Source organism: Dermacentor variabilis, chromosome 4 (assembly GCF_050947875.1).
Source record: "Dermacentor variabilis isolate Ectoservices chromosome 4, ASM5094787v1, whole genome shotgun sequence".
Lineage (NCBI taxonomy): Eukaryota > Metazoa > Arthropoda > Arachnida > Ixodida > Ixodidae > Dermacentor > Dermacentor variabilis.
In genome coordinates this window covers 186296200-186309700 of record NC_134571.1, presented here as the reverse complement: position 1 = coordinate 186309700, position 13501 = coordinate 186296200, and positions in this window count along the sequence as shown.

Genomic DNA, 13501 nt, shown 5'->3' with positions numbered 1-13501 from the left:
TTTCCAGTGCCACCGCCCATGAGATTATTTCAGCCTCTCTGATTTTCCGCTTGACGTTCTTTGTTGCTGTGTTGCCCATCCTACAGGCCGCATACTTGCTGGTAAGCTTCTTAGCTCTTTTCCTCCACTGCGAATCAATGTCCTTCCTTTAAAATACCTCAACACACTCCCCACCCATTCACTTTCTTCCATATTCCTCAGTCGTTCTTCGTAATTAAACTTACTGTGAGCTTCCCTCGTTTCAAAATTTGTCCAGCCCACATCACCCTGCACTTCGACTATTATCGCACGACAATTGAAAGTCGTGCGAAAACCACGACGTCAGAGACAAAGCGAAGAAGCGGACACTTCTCCTCACGCTTTGTGGAGCCGAGATTTTCGAGACTGTGTGCGCGCTGATAGCACCGAAGAACCCGGGAGAAGTCAATTTCAATGATTTAGTGACACTTTTCAGGCGGCACTTCGACACCAGGACATTCGAACTTTACGGACGGTACGTGTTTCAAAGACGCGGCCAATGGCCAGACAAGTCGGTCGGCAGCTACGCTGCGGCCCTCAGAACCTTGACAGCCGACTGCAACTTTGGAGTGCTGCCTTCTGCTGCAGTATTGACGACGTCACCTGACACCCAAACGACCGCTTCAGCAGCGAACCCAACTATGTTGCCCCAAGATGGGATGCTCTGAGACAGGTTCGTCCGTGGCGTCTGGGATGAACATCTTCAGCAGAGACTGTTCGCAGAAAAAAACCGGACATTTCAACGCGCTTTGGACATAGCCCTGTCAGTGGAAAGTGCGTCAAGGCATCAGCGAAGAATCAAGGGAGTATCAAACTTTGGGGAAATTAACAGGGCGTCGCAAATCAAGACAGGAGGCAAGCATACGTCAGCACGACATTGCTATCGATGCGACGGCTTGCACGACCCTAAAACAACAAATTCAAGACAGCCGAATACCGTTTCTGCTCCAAGAAAGGTCACATCGAGCGTGCCTGCACTATAAGAAAAGCAAAAACGCGGAACCTCTCTCTAGACGCTCTAGACTGGTCATTTGCAATCAGGATTTCGGACTTCTATTCCGCATTTTTAGCTGAATTTCTAGCGGTAGTTCTAGCCTTACGCAAACTAAATTCGTCAATATCGGCGGTAGTAATAATAACAGATTCTTTATCCTTATGTTCCTCGCTCACAGCAAATGGTGTCACTAACCTTTTACGTACATTTCATTTTCTAGTGCCTGCCCACATAAATTTAATTAGATTGCTTTGGGTGCCTGGACATAAAGGATTAGTCATGAACTAAATGGCTGACAGTCTCGCGAGAGCGGCCCTCAGTGGCCCTGTATTACCATTACTTCCTACAATAGCTTACCTGACGACTACTAGATTCAGGAGATATACAATCATTCAAGACTTTTTGAACCCAGCTGTAGCTAATTTTTCAGAATATCGACACCTCCTATTATTCCCTTGGCCCAAAAATTCCTTTCACACCAGAAAAACTGAAGTCATCTTTGCCCGATTACGTCGTCGAATACCAAAATTATACTTCTATTGTCACAGGGCTGGTCTGGTGCCCTCCCCTCTGTGCCCAGTCTGTGGAGAAGATGAAACAATAGATCATTTTTTCATATTCTGCCGCCGTTTCACTTCATTAAGAAAAAATCTAGAATCAAGATTTACACAGCTCGGTTTGAGCTATATTCAGTTATAGATATCCTTTCTCTAGGAGCCTGCTTTCTTGGAAAGTTCCACAGGGATATTTGCTCAACCGTGGGCGATTTTATAATTGCTACAAAGAGATTGTCTTGAATTCTTAAACATTTTATTTTTGTTCATTTCCCCCAGTTTGCTTTACCAATTTTAGTTTTTAATAAAGATAGCCTAATTTCATCCAAATCTTGGCCCAATCCCCCACAGTGGGTGTGCGCCATCGCATAAGGAATACCATACCATACCATACCATACCATGCTCCGACAACAAGCAGCAACGGGCACACAGTGTTAACCCACTACCTGTCAGTGAGTCCTGCTGCGAGCTGCACACAGTAAGTGTACGTACACACTGCCCCAAGTTCCTCGTGGACTTGAGAGTGGACGGAAAGCCGCTCCAGTTTGAAGTGGACACAGGTGCGCCATGCTCCCTGATAAGCGAGGACACGGACTACAGAACGAGGAAGGAAAACACTCCGTGGATTTCAAGCGAGCCACTCAATTTGCTCCGCACAATTTCGTGTGAGGTTGAGATCAAATGACTATCTACTGCCGTTGTCGGTTATGAAGGGCACTGGGTGCTACCTCCTAGGAAGAGATTGGTTTTCGGCACTTGACATTCACGTGAAGGAGATCTACGACGTTGGAGAGCCAGCACCAGAGATACAGATGTCCTGGGATGACACCCACATCTCTACAAAGAAGACATTATACGGATCCTTTAGTTCGCCTGGAACTTGAAGATGGCGCAACGGTGAAGTTTTGCAAGACTTGTGCGGCTCCAATGACGCAGCACGCTCTACAGCGCCAAGGCATCCTAAAACCAACGCAGCATACCGAATGGGCAGCCCCATTGGTACTTGTTTGGAAGAACGACGGTATACACTTGGTGTCTATGGCGACCAAAGGAGTAGTGTTAATGCAGCAGTGAAGAAGGCATCGTACCTGCTACCAACTACAGATGAACTGTTCGCAAACCTACATGGTGGAACCCTCTTCTCAATGTTAGATCTTTATCAAGCATATCAACAACTGAAAGTTGACGAAGAAACACCAGCACTGCTCACAGTGAACGCAACAAAACGACTATTGAAGATGGAATGCCTCCCGTTCTAAATTTCCGCTGCACCTTCCAGTGCATGATGGAGACAACGTTGGCTCAAATTCCAGGGGAGAGTATTTACCTTATCGAAATCATTGTCAACGGGAATGGTGCAAATGAGCTTGCATAGCGTCTGAATCAGGTTCTGGCGAGGCTAAGTGAGAAAGGCCTACGCCTCGGGAAAGAAAAGTGTAGGTTGGAAATTACGTCAGCTGAGTGTCATGGGACATCGAATTATTGCCAATGGTGTTGGCACCACCGAGAAAAAGGTTGAGGCTATGCTTCAAGTGCCCCAATCATCTGACAAGACATATCTAAGGGCTTTTCTGGGTCTTATTTCATTTGACGACCGCTTTTTGGAGAACAGAGCGGCGGTCGCAGTGGAATTGTATAGGCTTCCAAAGAATAACACGCCCTGGAAGTGGGAGAGCAAGCATCATGCCGCTTTCGAGGCGCTTAGAGAGATGATCTGCGCATCTACAGCGTTCGCTTACTACGACGAGGCGAAGCCCCTTCTTTCGTCCGTGCACGCATCGCCCTACGGCGTCGGTGCCGTCCTCGCTCAGGAAGACGCTACTCGCCGAGAGGCGCCCGTTGCATTCGCTTCGTGAACACTGGGAGGCGCCGAAAAGAACTAGGTACTCCTAGCTCAACAGAGAATGTGTAGCAGTTATCTACGGCATCAGTAACTTTCACAAGTACATCGCTGGCCGGCATATGACCATAACAACATGTCACCGGCCGTTCAATGGAATCATGGGTGAAACAAAGCAAGTACCCCGGGTCCTTTTACCAAGGATGACGTAATGTTGCCTTAAACTAGCAACACACGATTGCAAGTTGGTGTACAGGCCTGGCCGACGGCGCCAAACTGTGGACGCTCTCGGCAGACTTCCGCTACCGACACAAGTTAATGAGCCTTATGTCCCTCTAGATGTGCTCATGTTGGCTACCACGCCCAGCTTCGAGCTTTCAGCGTGTCAACTCGCGCGAACGACTCAAGAGAACTCACTTTCTTCCTATGTGCTGGAGGCTGTCTCAAACGGCGAAGTTAATAAACTGCCAAAAGAACAGATTTCATCCTACCGTAAACTAGAAAGAGACCTTTCAGCACAGGAAGGGTGCCAGTGTATCATCCTACAACGAATGGCCAAGTAGAAAGGATGGTTTTTGAAACGAAAGAAGCATTAGCCAAAAACAAGGACGGAACATTCGCGTGCAGGCTGGCCCGGTTCTCGCTAAAGAAACACACCACCATCTCCACATCAACGGGCGAAACGCCAGCTGCACTCATGTTCGGGCCTGAGCAGGATACAGCTCTCACGCGCATTCAGCCCCAAGCAAAAGCGAACAAAACCCATGATTTTCAGGAAACACCCACCTATTTAATCCATGCACAGTTAAATAGGCGGGTGTTTCCTGACAATCAAGTTGAATTTAGCGAATTGTGGTGTCGTTTCCCTTCAGAAACGCTGGAGCCTTCGCAATCATGAGTGACCAAACCAGAGATTGGCACTGCCCCTGAGACCAAGCCAAATACGACTGCACCCCGCAGGGGCGTCTGCGTCAGCAGAAATTTGGTTTGTTGCTAAGTGGCAATTGGTGGCATGGCGTTTGCTCCAGACTTAACACCTTCCCTAACCCTCTAGCTTACAGCCGCTGTTACCCAGGACTGTATAAGCCGAATGCAAAATCTGCAAAGGCAGAGCAGACCTTCAGCACATGGTTTGCTCGTGCCCCCTCAAATGTAGTCACATCCAACAGAAAGATCACTGTTCTTTAGAAATCAGGTCTGTGGAGCAGTGGCAGACCGTGCTGCTCAGCTCCGATCCGGAAGTGCAAGTCCGACTCATCCGGATGGCTGCAAACGCTACCGGGGCCCAAGGGCTCCTGGCTGGCGCCGAAAGAGGGAAGAAGACAGAAGAGGATCTTCCACCTCTTCCCCTTCCCTTGACCCCATGTCGGGCAAACAATAAAGTTGTTATCTCTCACTATCCCTCTCTCAAATAATATGTAACATGCAGATAAATTTACATTGGTGGCGTTTAATTCCATGAACCATTGGGTACACCAATTAGTTACGGAATCGAGGTCAGAGAAGGCTGTAATAATATCTTTAACATTTCTTTTTATTTCTCTATAGGAGGTATGCACTGAGCTCGACCCGCGAGGCGGCGACAGTGTCGCTGGGGCAGCAGCGCCATATTGACGGTCGGGGAGCATCGAAAAAAATGGCAGCGGTCTTACTCGCGCGAACATCTCATCCCTATCTTTTGGCCCGCCGTTCGCCTTGTTTTCTTATCCAGTCGCTGATATATAAGCAGGACGTTTCAGTGTCTCGAGCGCAGTGCTGTTCTACGTCTACGAAAAGGTCTACGTACAATGTTTACGTATCCGGACAGGCTACGCTCCGGCTTGGCCGTGCGTCAACTGAGCTTCGGTGTCGCGGTGAACTGTGCTATGTTCGGATGCAGCAGTCACACAAGAAAGAAACTCGGTGATAGGAATATGTTGTCCATATTGGGTTCCTCTCGACACATGGTTATTTCTCTTCTTAACTGCAACCTTAATGTAAAAGAGCACAGCAGCTATGTGCGAGCACGCCTCTGCCAGGCCTGCCTTGCAGGCGCACTGTGCCGCCAGCACCTCGCCGTTTTATTTTGCGAGAAGCCATGGTGCGAGTGGGCTTTTCATCGAATGATTGTGATTGACAAACCTGGGAGGGCAAAAAAAAACCGCTTTGGCAAGACCAGAATAATTGACGTAACATAAAAATTACGAAGGCTGTGTAAAATCAGTGTTTAGTTCTCGGAGAGGGGGGGGGGTCTTTCTTTTTTTTCATTGAAGCAAATTTAACGCTATCCTTTGACGACGCAAGTGGACAACGCGGTGTAAATTCCGTAATGAAGGCGATCATGTTACGCGAGCACTTTGACGCGCGGCTGCTGCACCCAGCCGCTCGCCAGATTATTGTGGCCTTCCATCGACATGTAGGATTTCGATTGCTCGCGGGTCGCGAAGCTCGTTGCATTCGCATTGTAATCCTTGATGTCTGCGACGTCCACGCGAGGCAGTAGTCCGACATCGCGCCGAAGCTGATGATCTTTGAGTTAGAGCTGGTCACCACAGTCGCACGAGCGCACTTCGTTTTCATAACACGATTTTTCTGGTTCACTCAACCCACGCACGTACGTGCTTAGACTCATCGTTGACCTAAGACGTACTACTCGATAGCCAAGTCAGAAAGGCACATTGAAAAGGTCGTTTGACGGTTCGCGCGTATCGGTGGGCCACTTGGCGACGCAGACCTGCTCGCGTAGGCAGCGCGAACTTGCAACCGCAGTTATGGCGGCCTCCGCGGATGTCGCTAGCTCTCCTAGCGGATGACGTCATGTGCATACCTCCTATAGATAACTCAATCATCAGTGAATAGATGAACGCTGAATAATTATTACGCAATCACACTACACTCTTAGGCAAAGTTACACTCTTTGGCTTGCCCCTTCTGCCACACAACAACAATCGTTATCTGCCTTGATGCGTTTCCTTTCTTTAACGCTGCGAGCCCGGTACTTTCCAGTAACGAACGGCACGCGCGTTATCAGCATAGAACGGTTTACACCCTTTGCAGTGCCCCTTCTGATAACGCGCGTGCCGTTCGTTACTGGAAAGTTCCGGGCTCGCAGCGTTAATGAAAGGAAACGCATCAAGGCAGATAACGATTATTGTTGTGTGGCAGAAGGGGCAAGCCAAAGGGTGTAACTTTGCCTAAGAGTGTATGGTGTCGCGCTTACAAAATTCAAGCCTTACTTGCTTGAGTCGCAGTTAAAAATGAAAATAGACAAATTCGTAAGAGTTCGAAAGACTTCGGAATTTAAACCTGCGGTTAGCACTAACGACTTTTCACCTCTGCGATTTTCCGTCGAAATTACGCGGAGAGATGTCAGCGGAGCTATTCCGCCGGTTTGTTTTGGAAAATGGCGTCTCGCACGACAAGTGCAATGCGCGGAGACGTGGATCGTAGAATTCGGTACGTACGCGAAGGGAGAATAAATAACTTGTACCGCATATTCGATTCTCCCATTTATGTACGTTTGTTGACATGCTACGCAGCAAATAAAGTGCATTTTCACGTTTGCTTCGTACGCCTTTGCGAGTTGTCAGTGCTAGGAGGTGTTCGATCCCCAGCAGACGACGAGGTCGTCACAATTTTCTTTTGTTGAGTAGCATGCAAAAATCGCGCTTACGGAGCAGCTTGAATTATTTCAACCTCGGCAAAGGCAAATGACAAGACAGCAAAGTACCCGAGGTTTCAACGTTGCGCTGAACGCGGTACCGTTCAGTTGCATTTTCTTGTCGGTTTTCAAGCGTGAATTTCCTGATGCATCTTGAAAGCTTACCTTACCCTCGTATTAAATTTGACAGAGCAAAAGTGTCGGCTATCGTAATGAATTTGCTACGATAGCATTAAATCCGTGGCTTGAATAAAATATTACATGCACGTTAAGTTGCACCTCTTCTCTGGAGAATTTTTTTTTTCTTGCACAGAAACCAATAAACATTGACTATGTTGCGGACTTTCTATCCTTACTGCATCTGTATTAACACTTGCTTTGAAAGGTAATTAACTCTAGAGCTAGTAGATTAAGTAAATTGCTTGCTATAGTGGCACAGTGACAACGTACCCTCCTGCACAATCATGTAGAACTCGTGCAACAATGCGAAAAGCAGGCAAACGGCCTGTTCTTGTGGGGATAAAGCATCATAAAACGACACGCTGAAGAAAAGTAAATCAAAACTGTGCAGTGAAGTCAGCCAGTTCAGCCAGTACAAGCAGTTCTTGCACGTTCACAGCTGATCAAGTGTGCAGAAACATTCATGCCTTACATGTTTCTAGTAAGTTTCTAATAAGTTTGTGATCACATATATTAGTGTGTAAACCCATGTAACGATATCCGCTGCGATTACTATCTTTATAAGTAATGAAATACCATGCTACTTGCAAGAACATATGAGGAGTTTTTTTTCGAAATGGGTCAAATCCACGTAAACAGAAGTTGAGAAAAAAGCAAAAATTTGTTACCGGACCTAAATGGAACGCTATCAAATCTATTATATGATATGCTTTACATGTCAGCTAGGGCAAGTTTACGACCGCAAGTAATGAAAAATTATGCGGCAGATATGCCCAATATTAGGGTGAGAACTTTGGATTTGGCTCGTATTGAATTGAAACGCTGCATTTTAGGCGGTATTGCTATGAAAACTTTATTAAAATTGGCTTTCCAGAATGGCATCATGTAATTTTGACAGAAAAGCTATAATAACATTGGCAGCAGGGCACTACTGTGCTTCAAGAATAATAGAACTATATATGAAGAGCAGGTGCGTCTTCTTGGCAGCATAAGCAGCTCTCTTCGAATTGTTCCGCAGGATCATTTCCTTGGGCGCGCCTGAAGACACTAACGAAGTACGCAAGCTCTTCATTGTCTTGCCAGGAATCTCCGAAATGCTTCACAAGAAGGCTGGTCACATCTCTGACTTTCATTTCGTTGACGTGGTGTGCGTACAGTGCACATTTTATGGGTGCTTGTGCAAGGGACCTTCCCCTCTTTAGCACTGACACGAAATTTGACACAGAAACTTTATAGTGAGGCTCTGCTCTAATTTGAGGACTCCTACCAGCTGCATTTCTTTGAATGTAGAGACCTTCATTTCAGTTATCTTGAACGGCAAGCTGGATGTCGACTTCATCACCGCCGTGCAGTAGGCCTTCCAGTCGTATGCATGCCAATGTTTTCCAAGCTCTAACACAGTGCCATGATTTGAAAAAATCCTTTGGTAGCTTTGTGGATTCAGGATTTCTTCGTGTCGTCTGACATCTTTTTCAATTCTGCCAAATACCCTGTCTGGGGGTAAAAAACTGTGTCCTGTGACAGGAAACACAAGGGAAACTACTGCGACACCTGCTGGAGCCTCATTCTGGAGCCACCAAAGAAGCATGCAAAGCACAGTACTGTTCTTGTTTTGTCCAGCACAGCCATCGGCTATTAACCGCACCTCTCTAATTCCTTCGAAGTTAGCGCTTCGAAGTGTATTATGTGCCGCACTGGCTACTTGGTTGCTTCCTTTGGAGCTTTCATCTTCGCTCCATGTGTAGGAATGGATGGCTTCTTTGGGCATTGATCCATCTGCCTGGTTTTCCACGACGCAGAGGCGGTACTGATAGAGCTGGCAGCTGTAGTAGGCTTCCTGGTCCGGAACATTGGGGAGCACTTGATTTTGTTGGCAATCAAATGAGAAAGTTTTCAAGTCTTCCCTCTTCTCACGCAGCAGGGAATAAAAAGCCTTATACTTCAACTTGTGTACACGTTGCTCGGTTATGACACGCTGCTTCTGTGAAACATCTCCACAAGTTTTCATCTCATACGCATTTTTCAGGCATACAGAGCAAATGTCTGTCCTGGGTGTTCTGAACGAAAGATTGAACTTCGCTCGAAAAATGTGGTGAAAGAAGCCATACTTCACCCTCACATCTTCGGGTGCTTGTTGGTTATAAATCTGCCACAGGTTTCGGATGCTCTTCAGCTCACTTGGAAGGTATCACTTTTTTTCTTCTTCCGGGTGTAGTGCGACTCTCTTGCCCGAAGTCGCTTAATGAAACCCACAACAGCCGATCGCTTTCGACCGTAGCGCTTGATCTTCTGGTCACCTCCACGACCGTCGGCTTTCACTTCCCCTTTTTCATGCTTGTGCTTTATATAGCGAGTAACTGTGCTGTGACTAATATCAAGCAGTGCGCAAAACATATCGCGACAAACACGAATCTCTTGGCCATTTTCTATCCGTACCTTGTAAACAACAGCCAGGCTCCGACGAGGTTCCGCTTCTTTTCCTCTCCTACGTTTTACGGCTGATAGCGTGCAGTACATCAAAACGAACGCCTTTTGTTCCGCGCTGCACAGTTCGTAAAACTTCTCCTTGAAACGTTTAGTGGATGCTTCTGTCACAAGCGCACACCTGAGAGTCTTTTTGGCGTGTTTACATTTTGGCAACGGCGCTTTCTTGCTTTTACGGTGGTGATGCGGCTTCTTTTCACTTCGTCGTCGACGTCTAGGGATAGATCTTTCGCCGATCTCTTCATTGCCATCCGAATCCATGAACAACAATATCAGAAAAGCGAAGAACTCGCGAAAACACGAACGAAACACTCTGAGCTGTCAGGCGGGAACCAACTCCTTGGCGGGAACTATAGTGTACTAGAATAATTCTAGTACACTATAGCGGGAACTGACAAGGAGGCTGCCATGGCTAAATGACGTCACGCTAAAAGCGCTCTCCTATTGGGCAAATGGATTTGGCTCATTTTGATCCGTGCAACAGCTGGATCTGGCTCAATTTCGATACGAAATACGATCTGCGAACACGTTCGCCTGGCGGTATTTGACCCATTTCGTTGCAACGGTTTTTCTATGAGAAAGTTGCCTAGATTTTCTTGTCATTACCGTTTTATCTGACCTAGTTTCGGTTTGTGGATTTGGCTCATTGCGAAAAAAAACTCCTCATATATCACCCGAGGATTTTAGAACAAATTTCTGCATTTCAACTACACACAATATGTGGTTTATTCAATAAAGGACCACAAACTGGGCTTTTTTTGCAATGACAAACTTATTCCAAACTTTACTTACATACAGGCAAGAAAAAAAATTATAGACAGAAATATTGTTCTTCAATTTGTTCACCTGCCACTGTGGCTATAGCATTCTGCTACTAACACAAGGCGAGGGGTTGATTTGCCAGCCATGGAAGTCGCATTTCGATGGAAGTCATAGGTAAAAAAAAAGCTCTTGCACTTAGATTTAGTTCATCACCTTTTATTGAACCCTTAAACTTCCAAATACTATTGCATAGGGGGGGCATACTTATGCAAAATCTAACACCAATTGAAAGCAAAGGGCAGAATTGTCAAACAACCATCTTTCGTGATAATTCGAGTGTGTAAATATTCATTGCATCAATATGTATTGTTCAACAGCTCTGCACAAATAAGCATGATCAGGTATAGCAAGTACTCTGTCAGGAAGCTGGTTCTACAGATGTATAAATGTCAAGGCATGAATGCTCATACTACGTCGCACACATAGCACAAAGAAAACCTTTTTCAAGAGTTGTTCCGTCTGGCAGATATGAGTGGGCCATAAGCAGCAGAAACTTTATTGCAGGACATTGTGTAGTACCGCTTATGAAAGAATGAGAGTGAAGAGGCTTTTAACAGCAGTACCTCGTGCTGCTCTAATAAGAGGAACGATGAGCAAAAACATTTCTGGTAGAGCACTTAAACAGTAACTTTCTGAAAGACAGAAAATTCCAGGTGAGAGTAGGAGGTACATTTGGCCCACACACACCAACAACACGGGCATACTACAAGAAACACTACAGCCTATGGTGTATTACAGTCTATGGGAAAGCTATGTTATACAGAAATCAAGAATGATGCAACAAGCCCTCGACAACACTGCAGACTTTCTTGGCCAGTCTGGCCTCTCGCTTTCTGATAAGTCAGCTCATATCTACGTCGGAAAAAAAAGAAAGACTAGAATCAAGAACTACCCCAGATTGCACATTGTGATCCACATAGCTGGACAAATATGCCCACAAGTCAACATCCACAAATCCTCAGCTAGTGTAAGCCCATGACGGCAGAGCCAGCACGTGGATGAAACAATTATGCAATGACTGGACGCAACTTCCACACCTGGTGAAAAGAATAATCTCGAAATAATGGGGGTGGACGAGTGGATACTATAGAAAATCGCAGATGCTGTGCTCGTGTCCAAGGTATGGTACGGTGTGAATTACCAGCAGCACACAAAAAAGACAACTCATCAAATACAGGCATCGGGTAGTAATAACAGGTCTTTCCAACTGTACCATGCTTGAAGACCTCTATGAGAAAGAGCTAACGAACAAGTACCTAGACAGAGTAGAGTTGCAGCCTGCAGCACAAATTCTTTGTCTCAAGAGCTCAGAACCTTGTTCCAAGATACTATGCCAGCTAGCATACGAGATGCAAAGACGACTACCCCTCCCTTCAGAAATACAACCTCGAGAGTACCTGAACTTGAAACACAACTGGCCCATACCGTGAAATATGGGGGCAAACAATTAGGCCAGGAGACTATATGCAACTGCCAAACACACAGAGGAGGTTGCTAATCATGAAGATGCAAGCAAACATAAGGCACATATGGCATGGCAATAGCAGTGTAACAGTAGTATGACACTACATAAAACTAAACCCCATATAAGTGAGTACCATTCCAGGTCATCCTACACCTAGAAAAGCTGAACTGAAAGCAATCAAAGCAGCAGTTGTAGTGCAGATTACACCCTGCACAACACCCTGCATGGATTCACCAGAAACTGTCTGGGTCTGCACAATACGCAAGATTGTCAGGAAAATCAGGAGATTGACATGCGACTTGTAAGCACATGGCCGGAAATTAAATTACAGGCTACATAGCCATGCAGATATCCCAGGACACAAGAGGGCTATAAGCCTTACATAATAACTGAAAACTAGATGAGTTTGTGTGTATTCATTATTAACTAAAGTGAAACAGATAGACAACAGACAAGAACGAAGCGCTCTGTGTGTTCACTTCGTTCTTATCCATCGTATTTCTGTTGCAATATAGTTAATGAATTCACGAGTAGCAGCAGCAGCTCTGGCAGCAGCGCGCGCGTGCAGCAGTCTCTCTCCGACTTCCCAATAGGTTCAAAAATGTGTCCCTGTATTTAATTAAATGAAATGTGCAGCCCCGTTGTGTCACTTGGTAACTACAGTGCATAACTGAGTCATAAACATTATGATTAACGCATTACAAAACACAAGTGCGTAACATAATTCAGAAAGACTTTGATGGACCCGCTGGATTAACGCAATGAACCACTCCCCCCCGCCCCCCATTGCACTTTCCATGATCGTGATCTTGCAAAGTGCGATGTGTGGCATTACAAATAAACAATGTGATAAACCCAACATGTGCATAACCTCATTAAGAAACACAGACATAACCAATAATATGCGCTTTTTCTGGCTTACCAAGAGTTTTATCGTGGTAAGAGTGGTGTGTTTGATCTTGTAGAAAGGCAATCTACTGATGCAGAAGAAATAATTTTTCTCTTTAGTGTCGATTTAAGTTGTATCCGACTATATATAGCAGCGTTTTTTTAATTAGCTCTGGAAGAATTATACAGATATATATATTTTCGGAACAATCACGTACAGTTCTTTTTGATCCCTCGTTTACTGCTCTAACAAATGCCACAACCAACTTGTATTGTTATTTGGGAAGTTACGTAACGATGCGTGACCGCCAGTCGCGTACAACCGCGTATGGCGCAGGAAGCTGCAATTCTAGACGTCCTGCGCCCACCGCGGAAGGTTAGAAATACACCTACATAAGCACAGCAGAGAAGTGGCTACGTTAGGCGGCTCTAATGATACCTGTAGAAGAGTCATTCAGAAGACACGGAATGGTCCTCCACTTCCGGCGGCGTTTTCTCTACTTCCCTCTTAAATAAAACGATGTTGATTCATAAATATTTTCCTAAACAACGGTTAAATTTGTTAATTTTCGCTTTTCCTTCCTGTTTGGCTGTTGCTTTGGTTCTCTCCCTTAG